Source organism: Bubalus kerabau, unplaced genomic scaffold (genome assembly GCF_029407905.1).
Source record: "Bubalus kerabau isolate K-KA32 ecotype Philippines breed swamp buffalo unplaced genomic scaffold, PCC_UOA_SB_1v2 scaffold_54, whole genome shotgun sequence".
NCBI classification, from domain to species: Eukaryota; Metazoa; Chordata; class Mammalia; order Artiodactyla; family Bovidae; genus Bubalus; species Bubalus kerabau.
The window spans coordinates 946,959-964,264 of NW_026577908.1; the positions used below are offsets into that span (position 1 = coordinate 946,959).

At 56.0% G+C, this 17,306-nt stretch overlaps 5 pseudogenes; all 5 read left to right on the top strand.

Annotated features, from left to right (window-relative positions):
- Positions 1-294: 294 nt before the first annotated feature.
- On the top strand, positions 295-414 carry LOC129640982 (uncharacterized; annotated as a pseudogene).
- Positions 415-3,850: 3,436 nt separating this feature from the next.
- Positions 3,851-3,970, top strand: LOC129640988 (uncharacterized; annotated as a pseudogene).
- Positions 3,971-8,678: 4,708 nt separating this feature from the next.
- Positions 8,679-8,798, top strand: LOC129640975 (uncharacterized; annotated as a pseudogene).
- A 4,702-nt stretch (positions 8,799-13,500) lies between these two features.
- LOC129640990 (uncharacterized) lies at positions 13,501-13,620 on the top strand (annotated as a pseudogene).
- A 3,434-nt stretch (positions 13,621-17,054) lies between these two features.
- LOC129640994 (uncharacterized) lies at positions 17,055-17,174 on the top strand (annotated as a pseudogene).
- Positions 17,175-17,306: the final 132 nt, after the last annotated feature.

Genomic DNA, 17,306 nt, shown 5'->3' on the forward strand with positions numbered 1-17,306 from the left:
CTCAGCCCACCCCCCAGGCCCCGCGCGCGCGCACGCACGCACGCCCTCCCGGTCACTGGGGGGTCCTGGAAGCCCATCGGGCCCCCGGGCCCGGCCAGGCGGTTGCTGGTCTGGTGTTGGCGGTGTTCGGGGGCCGGGCCGGCGTCAGCAGGCTGGAGTGCGGTCGCGGGTCGTGCGGCTCAAGTACAGCACGGCCCCCCGAGGAGAGGGGCGGCCCGTTGGCCCGACCTGCAGGTCAGAGCGAAAGGGAGGCGAAGCGCAAGGCTCTTAGGGCGCCCCGCGGCGGCCGCGTCCGTCTCCGGCCCTACCGGCCTGAAGGCGCCCGATCTCGTCTGATCTCGGAAGCTAAGCAGGGTCGGGCCTGTTTAGTATCTTGGATGGGAGACCACCTGGGAATTCCGGGTGCTGGAGGCTTTTTTGCCTACCAGAAGAGGTCCTTTAGCCCCCGCCCCGCGTCCCAATTCTTGGACCCACACCCCCCTCGCCCCCCCGCCACCCCCGCAGCCCCAGCCCCTCCCGGGGCGGGGGGAGTGAGTGGGTGGCCGGGGCCCCGACTCCCGCTGCAGACCTGGGTTGCCTCCCCGCGGCCCGCGAGCCCCTCCGCATTCGCATTCGGCTTTCAGGAAACCAGACGACCGGCCGTCCCGTCTCCCTCTGGGGCTCCTTTGGCTTGCCTCAGGCAATCCCGGGGCTTGCACCGACTCCAGCCAGAGCCCCAGCCCCCGCCCCACCCCCAGCCTTGCAGGCGATCGCGCATGCGCATGCGAGCGCGCGCACAGATCGATGTGCCCAAACAGGGGCATCTGGCTTGTTGGCTTGGACTGGGGGTGGATCTATGCCTGGGAGTGGGACTGCTGAACCATAGGCTACTTCTACGTTTAGTTCCTTCGCGAACCTCCATACTCTTTTCCATCCCGGCTGTACCAACTCCCATTCCTACTCAGCGTGGAGGAGAGTTCCCTTTGCTCCACAGCTTCTCCAGCATCTGCTATGGACAGACATTGCAATGAGGCCCAGTCGGACTCGGGCGAAGTGGTCCCTCCTTGGCGTTTGGAGTTGAGTCTCTCCAATCATTAGTGACGTGGAGCAAGATGACCGTTTGGAAATGCAGATGCAATTCTGTCACCATCCTGCTCCAACGGCTCTTGTATTTTCCCATCATATTGAAGATACGACCAATTCCCTTCATGCCTGCTCCTCACGTTCTTCTCGGATGTCTTTTCCCTGGAATGCCCTCTGCACTCTTTGGCTTCCATCCCATAGGGCATTTTCATTTCTTGAACGTCCTAAGGTTCCCTGGTCACGTAGACTTCCAGGATGCTGTTTTCCCTGCCTGAAATTCTTCCTGCATCTCAACCCTGGTTTACGTAGGTTCAACCTATGGACCTCAACGCAATGGTTACTCTGAAAAGCCTTCCCTGACACCCAGGTTTTGGTGAGGGTAGAGGCCCCTCGACAAGTTCTCAAAGGATCTGCCTGTGATGTATCATTAGATTCGTCTCAGTGAAAGCAGGAACTCTGTGTCTGCTTCTCTCCGCCTTCTAGTTCCAGAAACTTATTACATGCCTCCCAGCTCATCGTAGGTGCTCAGGATTTACTTAGCGTGTGAAAGACAGAAAAGTTCTTGGAAGCCTCAAGGTGTCACTTGGCTCGGCACTTTTGATCTCTTTGTATATTTGGCGATTCCATTCTTTCCTTTCCTGGGTTCATGTGTACGCTATATTCAAGGCACAATCTAAGGCATTAAGACATATCCATCAGTATGGGTTCTTGCTTTCAAGGAACTCGTACAGCAGATTTCTACAGTTTAGGGCTTTTCAAATGCTCTAGAAGAATGTGAACGTTCAGTGTGATCCATTTTCATTTCCAAGAAAGATCGTTTGACTTCCATAGCAAAGGTGGAGACCTTCCGACGTGTAGTCCAATACTTAGACCTTGACCATGTCAGGCAAGTCTTGCGGTTCCTTCTGGAGGTGTGTGGCTCTTGCAGAAACGTGAAGATCTTCCATCGTCCTCGGACTTTGGTGTCATTTGCAATCATCAAGAAAGCTTCCAGGTATAGGTTCCAGACCACCACCGCACACACTCAGTAGCCAACGGAGTGGATTCCAGGAATATGCGTTGTTAACCAGCATCACCGTTGATATTGTTGCTGCACGCTCTATGCAGTGGCCAGGGCCTGGATTGTCCACTGGGTCTCATGTGGAATGGAAAGAAGGGCTTCCCCCACCCCCCACCCCACCCCCCACTCTTGACAGCCTTGTGACTAGAAACGGGCCCCGAAACAAGAATCAGACAAACCAGATAAGCCCAGATGGTAGTCCATGAGATGAAGGAACTAAGCAGCTGGTTGGGATGGCGCCAAGGGGAAAGGTTGCTCTTTTTGTCTCCCGCTCTACTCCTTTCTTCCTGGACGCCTTAGGGGTTCATCATGGAGATTTGAAATAAAGTTCACCAAAGTCATATGTGTTGAATCAAGATTTTGCGTTTCACCATCTCTCAAAAACGAAGAGTGCTTAACCTGCACAGGTTTCTTTCAAAAAAGTCAATTGCTTTTCAGTTCTGGGGTTTCTCTCTTGCCTTGTTCAAGTAGCCTTAAGAGTAAAAATCAACGAAAACTAAAGAAAGATTCAAAGATACCAACAAAGGACACCTTCTGTTTCTTCAATCATCTTTCCACTTAGTAGCACACGAGCCCTTTTCTTTGTATTTTGCCTAGGGAATTCGCAATGTGCTGGTTCAGATGGCAAGGCATCCGCCCGCAGGAGACTCGGGTTTGATCCCTGGGTCGGGAAGATCCCCTGGAGAAGGAAATGGCAACCCACTCCAGTATTCTCGCCTGGGAAATGCCACGGACAGAGGAGCCTGATGGGCCGCACTCCATGGGGCCTATAAAAGTTGGGCTCAACCCAGCAACTACGAACAGAAGAATTTCCAAAGACCACACTCGTGTGTGTGTGTGTGTGTGTGTGTGTGTGTGTGTATCTCCCTCTCACCGTCTTGGAGTCTGTCTCGGAAGCTTCATGGATTTCTGCCTCTGTCTCTCCCGACAGCCATCCGCCGGGCCTTTGGTCTGGCCCCGGCCTCTCCCAGGTGCTATGGCTCTGGCTGAGGAGCTCGCGCAGGCCAGCTGTCTCCCATGGCGTGGGTGCGTGCGAGTGTGTGTGTCTGTCTGTGTGCCTGCCTGTGGTTCGTCTGCTCTCTCAGGAAGGTCGGGTGCTTGGCGGGCGGCGTGGGGACAAGGGGGGCGCCTCGGTAGGGCAAAGGGGCGGGGCTGAGGCGCTCCGGTCGACCGCGCCTCCGTGGCTCCCGGTGGGTTTGGGCAGCGGGCAGGTGCCGGGCAAGTTGGGCGCTCAAGATTCGCTGCGCCTAGGCCCGCAGGAGGTTCAGAGGCCCCCGGGCCGCGGGGATCGGGAGGCGGCGGGCCCCGAAGACCGACACCTCCGGGGTCGCGCGGCCCTGAGCAGCGAAGGGGATGGGGGGGGAGGCCCCGCTCAGCCAGCGCGGCCGGGTCTGGAGTGGCCGGGGGTGGGAGGGCGCCGAGACCTCCGCACCCCTCAGCCCACCCCCCAGGCCCCGCGCGCGCGCACGCACGCACGCCCTCCCGGTCACTGGGGGGTCCTGGAAGCCCATCGGGCCCCCGGGCCCGGCCAGGCGGTTGCTGGTCTGGTGTTGGCGGTGTTCGGGGGCCGGGCCGGCGTCAGCAGGCTGGAGTGCGGTCGCGGGTCGTGCGGCTCAAGTACAGCACGGCCCCCCGAGGAGAGGGGCGGCCCGTTGGCCCGACCTGCAGGTCAGAGCGAAAGGGAGGCGAAGCGCAAGGCTCTTAGGGCGCCCCGCGGCGGCCGCGTCCGTCTGCGGCCCTACCGGCCTGAAGGCGCCCGATCTCGTCTGATCTCGGAAGCTAAGCAGGGTCGGGCCTGTTTAGTATCTTGGATGGGAGACCACCTGGGAATTCCGGGTGCTGGAGGCTTTTTTGCCTACCAGAAGAGGTCCTTTAGCCCCCGCCCCGCGTCCCAATTCTTGGACCCACACCCCCCTCGCCCCCCCGCCACCCCCGCAGCCCCAGCCCCTCCCGGGGCGGGGGGAGTGAGTGGGTGGCCGGGGCCCCGACTCCCGCTGCAGACCTGGGTTGCCTCCCCGCGGCCCGCGAGCCCCTCCGCATTCGCATTCGCATTCGGCTTTCAGGAAACCAGACGACCGGCCGTCCCGTCTCCCTCTGGGGCTCCTTTGGCTTGCCTCAGGCAATCCCGGGGCTTGCACCGACTCCAGCCAGAGCCCCAGCCCCCGCCCCACCCCCAGCCTCGCAGGCGATCGCGCATGCGCATGCGAGCGCGCGCACAGATCGATGTGCCCAAACAGGGGCATCTGGCTTGTTGGCTTGGACTGGGGGTGGATCTATGCCTGGGAGTGGGACTGCTGAACCATAGGCTACTTCTACGTTTAGTTCCTTCGCGAACCTCCATACTCTTTTCCATCCCGGCTGTACCAACTCCCATTCCTACTCAGCGTGGAGGAGAGTTCCCTTTGCTCCACAGCTTCTCCAGCATCTGCTATGGACAGACATTGCAATGAGGCCCAGTCGGACTCGGGCGAAGTGGTCCCTCCTTGGCGTTTGGAGTTGAGTCTCTCCAATCATTAGTGACGTGGAGCAAGATGACCGTTTGGAAATGCAGATGCAATTCTGTCACCATCCTGCTTCAACGGCTCTTGTATTTTCCCATCATATTGAAGATACGACCAATTCCCTTCATGCCTGCTCCTCACGTTCTTCTCGGATGTCTTTTCCCTGGAATGCCCTCTGCACTCTTTGGCTTCCATCCCATAGGGCATTTTCATTTCTTGAACGTCCTAAGGTTCCCTGGTCACGTAGACTTCCAGGATGCTGTTTTCCCTGCCTGAAATTCTTCCTGCATCTCAACCCTGGTTTACGTAGGTTCAACCTATGGACCTCAACGCAATGGTTACTCTGAAAAGCCTTCCCTGACACCCAGGTTTTGGTGAGGGTAGAGGCCCCTCGACAAGTTCTCAAAGGATCTGCCTGTGATGTATCATTAGATTCGTCTCAGTGAAAGCAGGAACTCTGTGTCTGCTTCTCTCCGCCTTCTAGTTCCAGAAACTTATTACATGCCTCCCAGCTCATCGTAGGTGCTCAGGATTTACTTAGCGTGTGAAAGACAGAAAAGTTCTTGGAAGCCTCAAGGTGTCACTTGGCTCGGCACTTTTGATCTCTTTGTATATTTGGCGATTCCATTCTTTCCTTTCCTGGGTTCATGTGTACGCTATATTCAAGGCACAATCTAAGGCATTAAGACATATCCATCAGTATGGGTTCTTGCTTTCAAGGAACTCGTACAGCAGATTTCTACAGTTTAGGGCTTTTCAAATGCTCTAGAAGAATGTGAACGTTCAGTGTGATCCATTTTCATTTCCAAGAAAGATCGTTTGACTTCCATAGCAAAGGTGGAGACCTTCCGACGTGTAGTCCAATACTTAGACCTTGACCATGTCAGGCAAGTCTTGCGGTTCCTTCTGGAGGTGTGTGGCTCTTGCAGAAACGTGAAGATCTTCCATCGTCCTCGGACTTTGGTGTCATTTGCAATCATCAAGAAAGCTTCCAGGTATAGGTTCCAGACCACCACCGCACACACTCAGTAGCCAACGGAGTGGATTCCAGGAATATGCGTTGTTAACCAGCATCACCGTTGATATTGTTGCTGCACGCTCTATGCAGTGGCCAGGGCCTGGATTGTCCACTGGGTCTCATGTGGAATGGAAAGAAGGGCTTCCCCCCCACCCCACCCCACCCCCCACTGTTGACAGCCTTGTGACTAGAAACGGGCCCCGAAACAAGAATCAGACAAACCAGATAAGCCCAGATGGTAGTCCATGAGATGAAGGAACTAAGCAGCTGGTTGGGATGGCGCCAAGGGGAAAGGTTGCTCTTTTTGTCTCCCGCTTTACTCCTTTCTTCCTGGACGCCTTAGGGGTTCATCATGGAGATTTGAAATAAAGTTCACCAAAGTCATATGTGTTGAATCAAGAATTTGCATTTCACCATCTCTCAAAAACGAAGAGTGTTGGGAGCCGGCATATTGCATATTGAGTGAGGATCTGGAATATCTCAACTGGAATTCTATCACTTCCGGGAGCCAGCGTGAGGCACTCCGCCCATGACAAAGGTCATGAGGAAGGAGGCTCGGCATACGCAAAGGCGGGATCGAGCCTCAGGAGTCCCCCTGGAAATTCTCGAGCATCTACCCCCAAAACCAGAGTCTGCCTACTTTCTGCTTTGTGCTTTCACCTACACCTCTGACTTTACGGGGGGCTGTCTCCCACTACCTCTCTCTGAAAAAAGAGTTAGCTTACAGCTCCAGTTAATAATTCTTGGATGTGACAGTGTTTCAACCTACAAACTCCTTTGGAAATCCTCTAGCCTGCCTGAATGGGTTTTTCCGGCCACATGTGATTGTTCAGAGCCTCCCAACTGTGAGAGGCAGGAGATGTTCTAAACTGCCTAAACACAGATTGCTTTGAGTAGTTAAAAGATTAATTAGAAATTGTATTGGTGAAGGGTTTTTTCACTTGTTGAGCCAGTTTGCTGCTAAGTCTTCATACTCCTTACCTACTGTGTCCTTGGCAGTGTATTGATTGATATAATGGGTGTATAGAAATGTAAAATGCCGCTTTGTCCAATGCTTTTTGGAAGGCTGGCGCCTGACTTTGGAATAATCACCTTTAGAGAAAGATAAGTTTCTTAAAATGTTAACAGGCCTCCTGGCCAGAAGATGATGTCAATCACCTGAACTTTTGCATATGATAAGGAAGAAAGCCTGGCTTGCTGCATGGCTCTACCCCTTCCCCCATTTTCCTCTATGCATACCTTAAGGTATAAAAACTACTTTGGAAAATAAAGTGCGGGCCTTGTTCACTGAAACTTGGTCTCCCCATGTCACTCTCTCTCCCAAATTCCAGCTGAGTGTCCATCTGGAGCGCGGATGTCCTCTGCGACCATTTATTTGCCTGGGCTTCTAAGACCCACTCGAGAAGGTGTCTAAGGTGGGGCACCTTCCGCTATTCGAGAGGGCGCCTGCGGCCTCCGTGGTCAGAGCTAACCTGGTGTCACGGGTTATATTGATTTTCCACGTAAACCAAGCCACTCAGCTTCTTTTCTCCACTGAATTTTTCTACTGAGCTATCCTTATTTCAGCCGCTTTTCTCCACTGAATTTCTTCACTGAGCTATCCTCATTCTATTACTCTTTGAATCTTTGATGAATAAATAAATATAAATAGGTCGCCGACGCCGTCCCCGCTTCGAATACCCTGGATCAGCCGGGGCTGGACCCCGGCAGAAGAGTGCTTAACCTGCACAGGTTTCTTTCAAAAAAGTCAATTGCTTTTCAATTCTGGGGTTTCTCTCTTGCCTTGTTCAAGTAGCCTTAAGAGTAAAAATCAACGAAAACTCAAGAAAGATTCCAAGATACCAACAAAGGACACCTTCTGTTTCTTCAATCATCTTTCCACTTAGTAGCACACGAGCTCTTTTCTTTGTATTTTGCCTAGGAATTCGCAATGTGCTGGTTCAGATGGCAAGGCATCCGCCCGCAGGAGACTCGGGTTTGATCCCTGGGTCGGGAAGATCCCCTGGAGAAGGAAATGGCAACCCACTCCAGTATTCTCGCCTGGGAAATGCCACGGACAGAGGAGCCTGATGGGCCGCACTCCATGGGGCCTATAAAAGTTGGGCTCAACCCAGCAACTACGAACAGAAGAATTTCCAAAGACCACACTCGTGTGTGTGTGTGTGTGTGTGTGTATCTCCCTCTTGCCGTCTTGGAGTCTGTCTCGGAAGCTTCATGGATTTCTGCCTCTGTCTCTCCCGACAGCCGTCCGCCGGGCCTTTGGTCTGGCCCCGGCCTCTCCCAGGTGCTATGGCTCTGGCTGAGGAGCTCGCGCAGGCCAGCTGTCTCCCATGGCGTGGGTGCGTGCGAGTGTGTGTGTCTGTCTGTGTGCCTGCCTGTGGTTCGTCTGCTCTCTCAGGAAGGTCGGGTGCTTGGCGGGCGGCGTGGGGACAAGGGGGGCGCCTCGGTAGGGCAAAGGGGCGGGGCTGAGGCGCTCCGGTCGACCGCGCCTCCGTGGCTCCCGGTGGGTTTGGGCAGCGGGCAGGTGCCGGGCAAGTTGGGCGCTCAAGATTCGCTGCGCCTAGGCCCGCAGGAGGTTCAGAGGCCCCCGGGCCGCGGGGATCGGGAGGCGGCGGGCCCCGAAGACCGACACCTCCGGGGTCGCGCGGCCCTGAGCAGCGAAGGGGATGGGGGGGGAGGCCCCGCTCAGCCAGCGCGGCCGGGTCTGGAGTGGCCGGGGGTGGGAGGGCGCCGAGACCTCCGCACCCCTCAGCCCACCCCCCAGGCCCCGCGCGCACGCACGCATGCCCTCCCGGTCACTGGGGGGTCCTGGAAGCCCATCGGGCCCCCGGGCCCGGCCAGGCGGTTGCTGGTCTGGTGTTGGCGGTGTTCGGGGGCCGGGCCGGCGTTAGCAGGCTGGAGTGCGGTCGCGGGTCGTGCGGCTCAAGTACAGCACGGCCCCCCGAGGAGAGGGCCGGCCCGTTGGCCCGACCTGCAGGTCAGAGCGAAAGGGAGGCGAAGCGCAAGGCTCTTAGGGCGCCCCGCGGCGGCCGCGTCCGTCTGCGGCCCTACCGGCCTGAAGGCGCCCGATCTCGTCTGATCTCGGAAGCTAAGCAGGGTCGCGCCTGTTTAGTATCTTGGATGGGAGACCACCTGGGAATTCCGGGTGCTGGACGCTTTTTTGCCTACCAGAAGAGGTCCTTTAGCCCCCGCCCCGCGTCCCAATTCTTGGACCCACACCCCCCTCGCCCCCCCGCCACCCCCGCAGCCCCAGCCCCTCCCGGGGCGGGGGGAGTGAGTGGGTGGCCGGGGCCCCGACTCCCGCTGCAGACCTGGGTTGCCTCCCCGCGGCCCGCGAGCCCCTCCGCATTCGCATTCGGCTTTCAGGAAACCAGACGACCGGCCGTCCCGTCTCCCTCTGGGGCTCCTTTGGCTTGCCTCAGGCAATCCCGGGGCTTGCACCGACTCCAGCCAGAGCCCCAGCCCCCGCCCCACCCCCAGCCTCGCAGGCGATCGCGCATGCGCATGCGAGCGCGCGCACAGATCGATGTGCCCAAACAGGGGCATCTGGCTTGTTGGCTTGGACTGGGGGTGGATCTATGCCTGGGAGTGGGACTGCTGAACCATAGGCTACTTCTACGTTTAGTTCCTTCGCGAACCTCCATACTCTTTTCCATCCCGGCTGTACCAACTCCCATTCCTACTCAGCGTGGAGGAGAGTTCCCTTTGCTCCACAGCTTCTCCAGCATCTGCTATGGACAGACATTGCAATGAGGCCCAGTCGGACTCGGGCGAAGTGGTCCCTCCTTGGCGTTTGGAGTTGAGTCTCTCCAATCATTAGTGACGTGGAGCAAGATGACCGTTTGGAAATGCAGATGCAATTCTGTCACCATCCTGCTCCAACGGCTCTTGTATTTTCCCATCATATTGAAGATACGACCAATTCCCTTCATGCCTGCTCCTCACGTTCTTCTCGGATGTCTTTTCCCTGGAATGCCCTCTGCACTCTTTGGCTTCCATCCCATAGGGCATTTTCATTTCTTGAACGTCCTAAGGTTCCCTGGTCACGTAGACTTCCAGGATGCTGTTTTCCCTGCCTGAAATTCTTCCTGCATCTCAACCCTGGTTTACGTAGGTTCAACCTATGGACCTCAACGCAATGGTTACTCTGAAAAGCCTTCCCTGACACCCAGGTTTTGGTGAGGGTAGAGGCCCCTCGACAAGTTCTCAAAGGATCTGCCTGTGATGTATCATTAGATTCGTCTCAGTGAAAGCAGGAACTCTGTGTCTGCTTCTCTCCGCCTTCTAGTTCCAGAAACTTATTACATGCCTCCCAGCTCATCGTAGGTGCTCAGGATTTACTTAGCGTGTGAAAGACAGAAAAGTTCTTGGAAGCCTCAAGGTGTCACTTGGCTCGGCACTTTTGATCTCTTTGTATATTTGGCGATTCCATTCTTTCCTTTCCTGGGTTCATGTGTACGCTATATTCAAGGCACAATCTAAGGCATTAAGACATATCCATCAGTATGGGTTCTTGCTTTCAAGGAACTCGTACAGCAGATTTCTACAGTTTAGGGCTTTTCAAATGCTCTAGAAGAATGTGAACGTTCAGTGTGATCCATTTTCATTTCCAAGAAAGATCGTTTGACTTCCATAGCAAAGGTGGAGACCTTCCGACGTGTAGTCCAATACTTAGACCTTGACCATGTCAGGCAAGTCTTGCGGTTCCTTCTGGAGGTGTGTGGCTCTTGCAGAAACGTGAAGATCTTCCATCGTCCTCGGACTTTGGTGTCATTTGCAATCATCAAGAAAGCTTCCAGGTATAGGTTCCAGACCACCACCGCACACACTCAGTAGCCAACGGAGTGGATTCCAGGAATATGCGTTGTTAACCAGCATCACCGTTGATATTGTTGCTGCACGCTCTATGCAGTGGCCAGGGCCTGGATTGTCCACTGGGTCTCATGTGGAATGGAAAGAAGGGCTTCCCCCCCACCCCACCCCACCCCCCACTGTTGACAGCCTTGTGACTAGAAACGGGCCCCGAAACAAGAATCAGACAAACCAGATAAGCCCAGATGGTAGTCCATGAGATGAAGGAACTAAGCAGCTGGTTGGGATGGCGCCAAGGGGAAAGGTTGCTCTTTTTGTCTCCCGCTTTACTCCTTTCTTCCTGGACGCCTTAGGGGTTCATCATGGAGATTTGAAATAAAGTTCACCAAAGTCATATGTGTTGAATCAAGAATTTGCATTTCACCATCTCTCAAAAACGAAGAGTGTTGGGAGCCGGCATATTGCATATTGAGTGAGGATCTGGAATATCTCAACTGGAATTCTATCACTTCCGGGAGCCAGCGTGAGGCACTCCGCCCATGACAAAGGTCATGAGGAAGGAGGCTCGGCATACGCAAAGGCGGGATCGAGCCTCAGGAGTCCCCCTGGAAATTCTCGAGCATCTACCCCCAAAACCAGAGTCTGCCTACTTTCTGCTTTGTGCTTTCACCTACACCTCTGACTTTACGGGGGGCTGTCTCCCACTACCTCTCTCTGAAAAAAGAGTTAGCTTACAGCTCCAGTTAATAATTCTTGGATGTGACAGTGTTTCAACCTACAAACTCCTTTGGAAATCCTCTAGCCTGCCTGAATGGGTTTTTCCGGCCACATGTGATTGTTCAGAGCCTCCCAACTGTGAGAGGCAGGAGATGTTCTAAACTGCCTAAACACAGATTGCTTTGAGTAGTTAAAAGATTAATTAGAAATTGTATTGGTGAAGGGTTTTTTCACTTGTTGAGCCAGTTTGCTGCTAAGTCTTCATACTCCTTACCTACTGTGTCCTTGGCAGTGTATTGATTGATATAATGGGTGTATAGAAATGTAAAATGCCGCTTTGTCCAATGCTTTTTGGAAGGCTGGCGCCTGACTTTGGAATAATCACCTTTAGAGAAAGATAAGTTTCTTAAAATGTTAACAGGCCTCCTGGCCAGAAGATGATGTCAATCACCTGAACTTTTGCATATGATAAGGAAGAAAGCCTGGCTTGCTGCATGGCTCTACCCCTTCCCCCATTTTCCTCTATGCATACCTTAAGGTATAAAAACTACTTTGGAAAATAAAGTGCGGGCCTTGTTCACTGAAACTTGGTCTCCCCATGTCACTCTCTCTCCCAAATTCCAGCTGAGTGTCCATCTGGAGCGCGGATGTCCTCTGCGACCATTTATTTGCCTGGGCTTCTAAGACCCACTCGAGAAGGTGTCTAAGGTGGGGCACCTTCCGCTATTCGAGAGGGCGCCTGCGGCCTCCGTGGTCAGAGCTAACCTGGTGTCACGGGTTATATTGATTTTCCGCGTAAACCAAGCCACTCAGCTTCTTTTCTCCACTGAATTTTTCTACTGAGCTATCCTTATTTCAGCCGCTTTTCTCCACTGAATTTCTTCACTGAGCTATCCTCATTCTATTACTCTTTGAATCTTTGATGAATAAATAAATATAAATAGGTCGCCGACGCCGTCCCCGCTTCGAATACCCTGGATCAGCCGGGGCTGGACCCCGGCAGAAGAGTGCTTAACCTGCACAGGTTTCTTTCAAAAAAGTCAATTGCTTTTCAATTCTGGGGTTTCTCTCTTGCCTTGTTCAAGTAGCCTTAAGAGTAAAAATCAACGAAAACTCAAGAAAGATTCCAAGATACCAACAAAGGACACCTTCTGTTTCTTCAATCATCTTTCCACTTAGTAGCACACGAGCTCTTTTCTTTGTATTTTGCCTAGGAATTCGCAATGTGCTGGTTCAGATGGCAAGGCATCCGCCCGCAGGAGACTCGGGTTTGATCCCTGGGTCGGGAAGATCCCCTGGAGAAGGAAATGGCAACCCACTCCAGTATTCTCGCCTGGGAAATGCCACGGACAGAGGAGCCTGATGGGCCGCACTCCATGGGGCCTATAAAAGTTGGGCTCAACCCAGCAACTACGAACAGAAGAATTTCCAAAGACCACACTCGTGTGTGTGTGTGTGTGTGTGTGTATCTCCCTCTTGCCGTCTTGGAGTCTGTCTCGGAAGCTTCATGGATTTCTGCCTCTGTCTCTCCCGACAGCCGTCCGCCGGGCCTTTGGTCTGGCCCCGGCCTCTCCCAGGTGCTATGGCTCTGGCTGAGGAGCTCGCGCAGGCCAGCTGTCTCCCATGGCGTGGGTGCGTGCGAGTGTGTGTGTCTGTCTGTGTGCCTGCCTGTGGTTCGTCTGCTCTCTCAGGAAGGTCGGGTGCTTGGCGGGCGGCGTGGGGACAAGGGGGGCGCCTCGGTAGGGCAAAGGGGCGGGGCTGAGGCGCTCCGGTCGACCGCGCCTCCGTGGCTCCCGGTGGGTTTGGGCAGCGGGCAGGTGCCGGGCAAGTTGGGCGCTCAAGATTCGCTGCGCCTAGGCCCGCAGGAGGTTCAGAGGCCCCCGGGCCGCGGGGATCGGGAGGCGGCGGGCCCCGAAGACCGACACCTCCGGGGTCGCGCGGCCCTGAGCAGCGAAGGGGATGGGGGGGGAGGCCCCGCTCAGCCAGCGCGGCCGGGTCTGGAGTGGCCGGGGGTGGGAGGGCGCCGAGACCTCCGCACCCCTCAGCCCACCCCCCAGGCCCCGCGCGCACGCACGCACGCCCTCCCGGTCACTGGGGGGTCCTGGAAGCCCATCGGGCCCCCGGGCCCGGCCAGGCGGTTGCTGGTCTGGTGTTGGCGGTGTTCGGGGGCCGGGCCGGCGTTAGCAGGCTGGAGTGCGGTCGCGGGTCGTGCGGCTCAAGTACAGCACGGCCCCCCGAGGAGAGGGCCGGCCCGTTGGCCCGACCTGCAGGTCAGAGCGAAAGGGAGGCGAAGCGCAAGGCTCTTAGGGCGCCCCGCGGCGGCCGCGTCCGTCTGCGGCCCTACCGGCCTGAAGGCGCCCGATCTCGTCTGATCTCGGAAGCTAAGCAGGGTCGGGCCTGTTTAGTATCTTGGATGGGAGACCACCTGGGAATTCCGGGTGCTGGAGGCTTTTTTGCCTACCAGAAGAGGTCCTTTAGCCCCCGCCCCGCGTCCCAATTCTTGGACCCACACCCCCCTCGCCCCCCCGCCACCCCCGCAGCCCCAGCCCCTCCCGGGGCGGGGGGAGTGAGTGGGTGGCCGGGGCCCCGACTCCCGCTGCAGACCTGGGTTGCCTCCCCGCGGCCCGCGAGCCCCTCCGCATTCGCATTCGGCTTTCAGGAAACCAGACGACCGGCCGTCCCGTCTCCCTCTGGGGCTCCTTTGGCTTGCCTCAGGCAATCCCGGGGCTTGCACCGACTCCAGCCAGAGCCCCAGCCCCCGCCCCACCCCCAGCCTCGCAGGCGATCGCGCATGCGCATGCGAGCGCGCGCACAGATCGATGTGCCCAAACAGGGGCATCTGGCTTGTTGGCTTGGACTGGGGGTGGATCTATGCCTGGGAGTGGGACTGCTGAACCATAGGCTACTTCTACGTTTAGTTCCTTCGCGAACCTCCATACTCTTTTCCATCCCGGCTGTACCAACTCCCATTCCTACTCAGCGTGGAGGAGAGTTCCCTTTGCTCCACAGCTTCTCCAGCATCTGCTATGGACAGACATTGCAATGAGGCCCAGTCGGACTCGGGCGAAGTGGTCCCTCCTTGGCGTTTGGAGTTGAGTCTCTCCAATCATTAGTGACGTGGAGCAAGATGACCGTTTGGAAATGCAGATGCAATTCTGTCACCATCCTGCTCCAACGGCTCTTGTATTTTCCCATCATATTGAAGATACGACCAATTCCCTTCATGCCTGCTCCTCACGTTCTTCTCGGATGTCTTTTCCCTGGAATGCCCTCTGCACTCTTTGGCTTCCATCCCATAGGGCATTTTCATTTCTTGAACGTCCTAAGGTTCCCTGGTCACGTAGACTTCCAGGATGCTGTTTTCCCTGCCTGAAATTCTTCCTGCATCTCAACCCTGGTTTACGTAGGTTCAACCTATGGACCTCAACGCAATGGTTACTCTGAAAAGCCTTCCCTGACACCCAGGTTTTGGTGAGGGTAGAGGCCCCTCGACAAGTTCTCAAAGGATCTGCCTGTGATGTATCATTAGATTCGTCTCAGTGAAAGCAGGAACTCTGTGTCTGCTTCTCTCCGCCTTCTAGTTCCAGAAACTTATTACATGCCTCCCAGCTCATCGTAGGTGCTCAGGATTTACTTAGCGTGTGAAAGACAGAAAAGTTCTTGGAAGCCTCAAGGTGTCACTTGGCTCGGCACTTTTGATCTCTTTGTATATTTGGCGATTCCATTCTTTCCTTTCCTGGGTTCATGTGTACGCTATATTCAAGGCACAATCTAAGGCATTAAGACATATCCATCAGTATGGGTTCTTGCTTTCAAGGAACTCGTACAGCAGATTTCTACAGTTTAGGGCTTTTCAAATGCTCTAGAAGAATGTGAACGTTCAGTGTGATCCATTTTCATTTCCAAGAAAGATCGTTTGACTTCCATAGCAAAGGTGGAGACCTTCCGACGTGTAGTCCAATACTTAGACCTTGACCATGTCAGGCAAGTCTTGCGGTTCCTTCTGGAGGTGTGTGGCTCTTGCAGAAACGTGAAGATCTTCCATCGTCCTCGGACTTTGGTGTCATTTGCAATCATCAAGAAAGCTTCCAGGTATAGGTTCCAGACCACCACTGCACACACTCAGTAGCCAACGGAGTGGATTCCAGGAATATGCGTTGTTAACCAGCATCACCGTTGATATTGTTGCTGCACGCTCTATGCAGTGGCCAGGGCCTGGATTGTCCACTGGGTCTCATGTGGAATGGAAAGAAGGGCTTCCCCCCCACCCCACCCCACCCCCCACTGTTGACAGCCTTGTGACTAGAAACGGGCCCCGAAACAAGAATCAGACAAACCAGATAAGCCCAGATGGTAGTCCATGAGATGAAGGAACTAAGCAGCTGGTTGGGATGGCGCCAAGGGGAAAGGTTGCTCTTTTTGTCTCCTGCTCTACTCCTTTCTTCCTGGACGCCTTAGGGGTTCATCATGGAGATTTGAAATAAAGTTCACCAAAGTCATATGTGTTGAATCAAGATTTTGCGTTTCACCATCTCTCAAAAACGAAGAGTGCTTAACCTGCACAGGTTTCTTTCAAAAAAGTCAATTGCTTTTCAGTTCTGGGGTTTCTCTCTTGCCTTGTTCAAGTAGCCTTAAGAGTAAAAATCAACGAAAACTAAAGAAAGATTCAAAGATACCAACAAAGGACACCTTCTGTTTCTTCAATCATCTTTCCACTTAGTAGCACACGAGCCCTTTTCTTTGTATTTTGCCTAGGGAATTCGCAATGTGCTGGTTCAGATGGCAAGGCATCCGCCCGCAGGAGACTCGGGTTTGATCCCTGGGTCGGGAAGATCCCCTGGAGAAGGAAATGGCAACCCACTCCAGTATTCTCGCCTGGGAAATGCCACGGACAGAGGAGCCTGATGGGCCGCACTCCATGGGGCCTATAAAAGTTGGGCTCAACCCAGCAACTACGAACAGAAGAATTTCCAAAGACCACACTCGTGTGTGTGTGTGTGTGTGTGTGTGTGTGTGTATCTCCCTCTCACCGTCTTGGAGTCTGTCTCGGAAGCTTCATGGATTTCTGCCTCTGTCTCTCCCGACAGCCATCCGCCGGGCCTTTGGTCTGGCCCCGGCCTCTCCCAGGTGCTATGGCTCTGGCTGAGGAGCTCGCGCAGGCCAGCTGTCTCCCATGGCGTGGGTGCGTGCGAGTGTGTGTGTCTGTCTGTGTGCCTGCCTGTGGTTCGTCTGCTCTCTCAGGAAGGTCGGGTGCTTGGCGGGCGGCGTGGGGACAAGGGGGGCGCCTCGGTAGGGCAAAGGGGCGGGGCTGAGGCGCTCCGGTCGACCGCGCCTCCGTGGCTCCCGGTGGGTTTGGGCAGTGGGCAGGTGCCGGGCAAGTTGGGCGCTCAAGATTCGCTGCGCCTAGGCCCGCAGGAGGTTCAGAGGCCCCCGGGCCGCGGGGATCGGGAGGCGGCGGGCCCCGAAGACCGACACCTCCGGGGTCGCGCGGCCCTGAGCAGCGAAGGGGATGGGGGGGGAGGCCCCGCTCAGCCAGCGCGGCCGGGTCTGGAGTGGCCGGGGGTGGGAGGGCGCCGAGACCTCCGCACCCCTCAGCCCACCCCCCAGGCCCCGCGCGCGCGCACGCACGCACGCCCTCCCGGTCACTGGGGGGTCCTGGAAGCCCATCGGGCCCCCGGGCCCGGCCAGGCGGTTGCTGGTCTGGTGTTGGCGGTGTTCGGGGGCCGGGCCGGCGTCAGCAGGCTGGAGTGCGGTCGCGGGTCGTGCGGCTCAAGTACAGCACGGCCCCCCGAGGAGAGGGGCGGCCCGTTGGCCCGACCTGCAGGTCAGAGCGAAAGGGAGGCGAAGCGCAAGGCTCTTAGGGCGCCCCGCGGCGGCCGCGTCCGTCTCCGGCCCTACCGGCCTGAAGGCGCCCGATCTCGTCTGATCTCGGAAGCTAAGCAGGGTCGGGCCTGTTTAGTATCTTGGATGGGAGACCACCTGGGAATTCCGGGTGCTGGAGGCTTTTTTGCCTACCAGAAGAGGTCCTTTAGCCCCCGCCCCGCGTCCCAATTCTTGGACCCACACCCCCCTCGCCCCCCCGCCACCCCCGCAGCCCCAGCCCCTCCCGGGGCGGGGGGAGTGAGTGGGTGGCCGG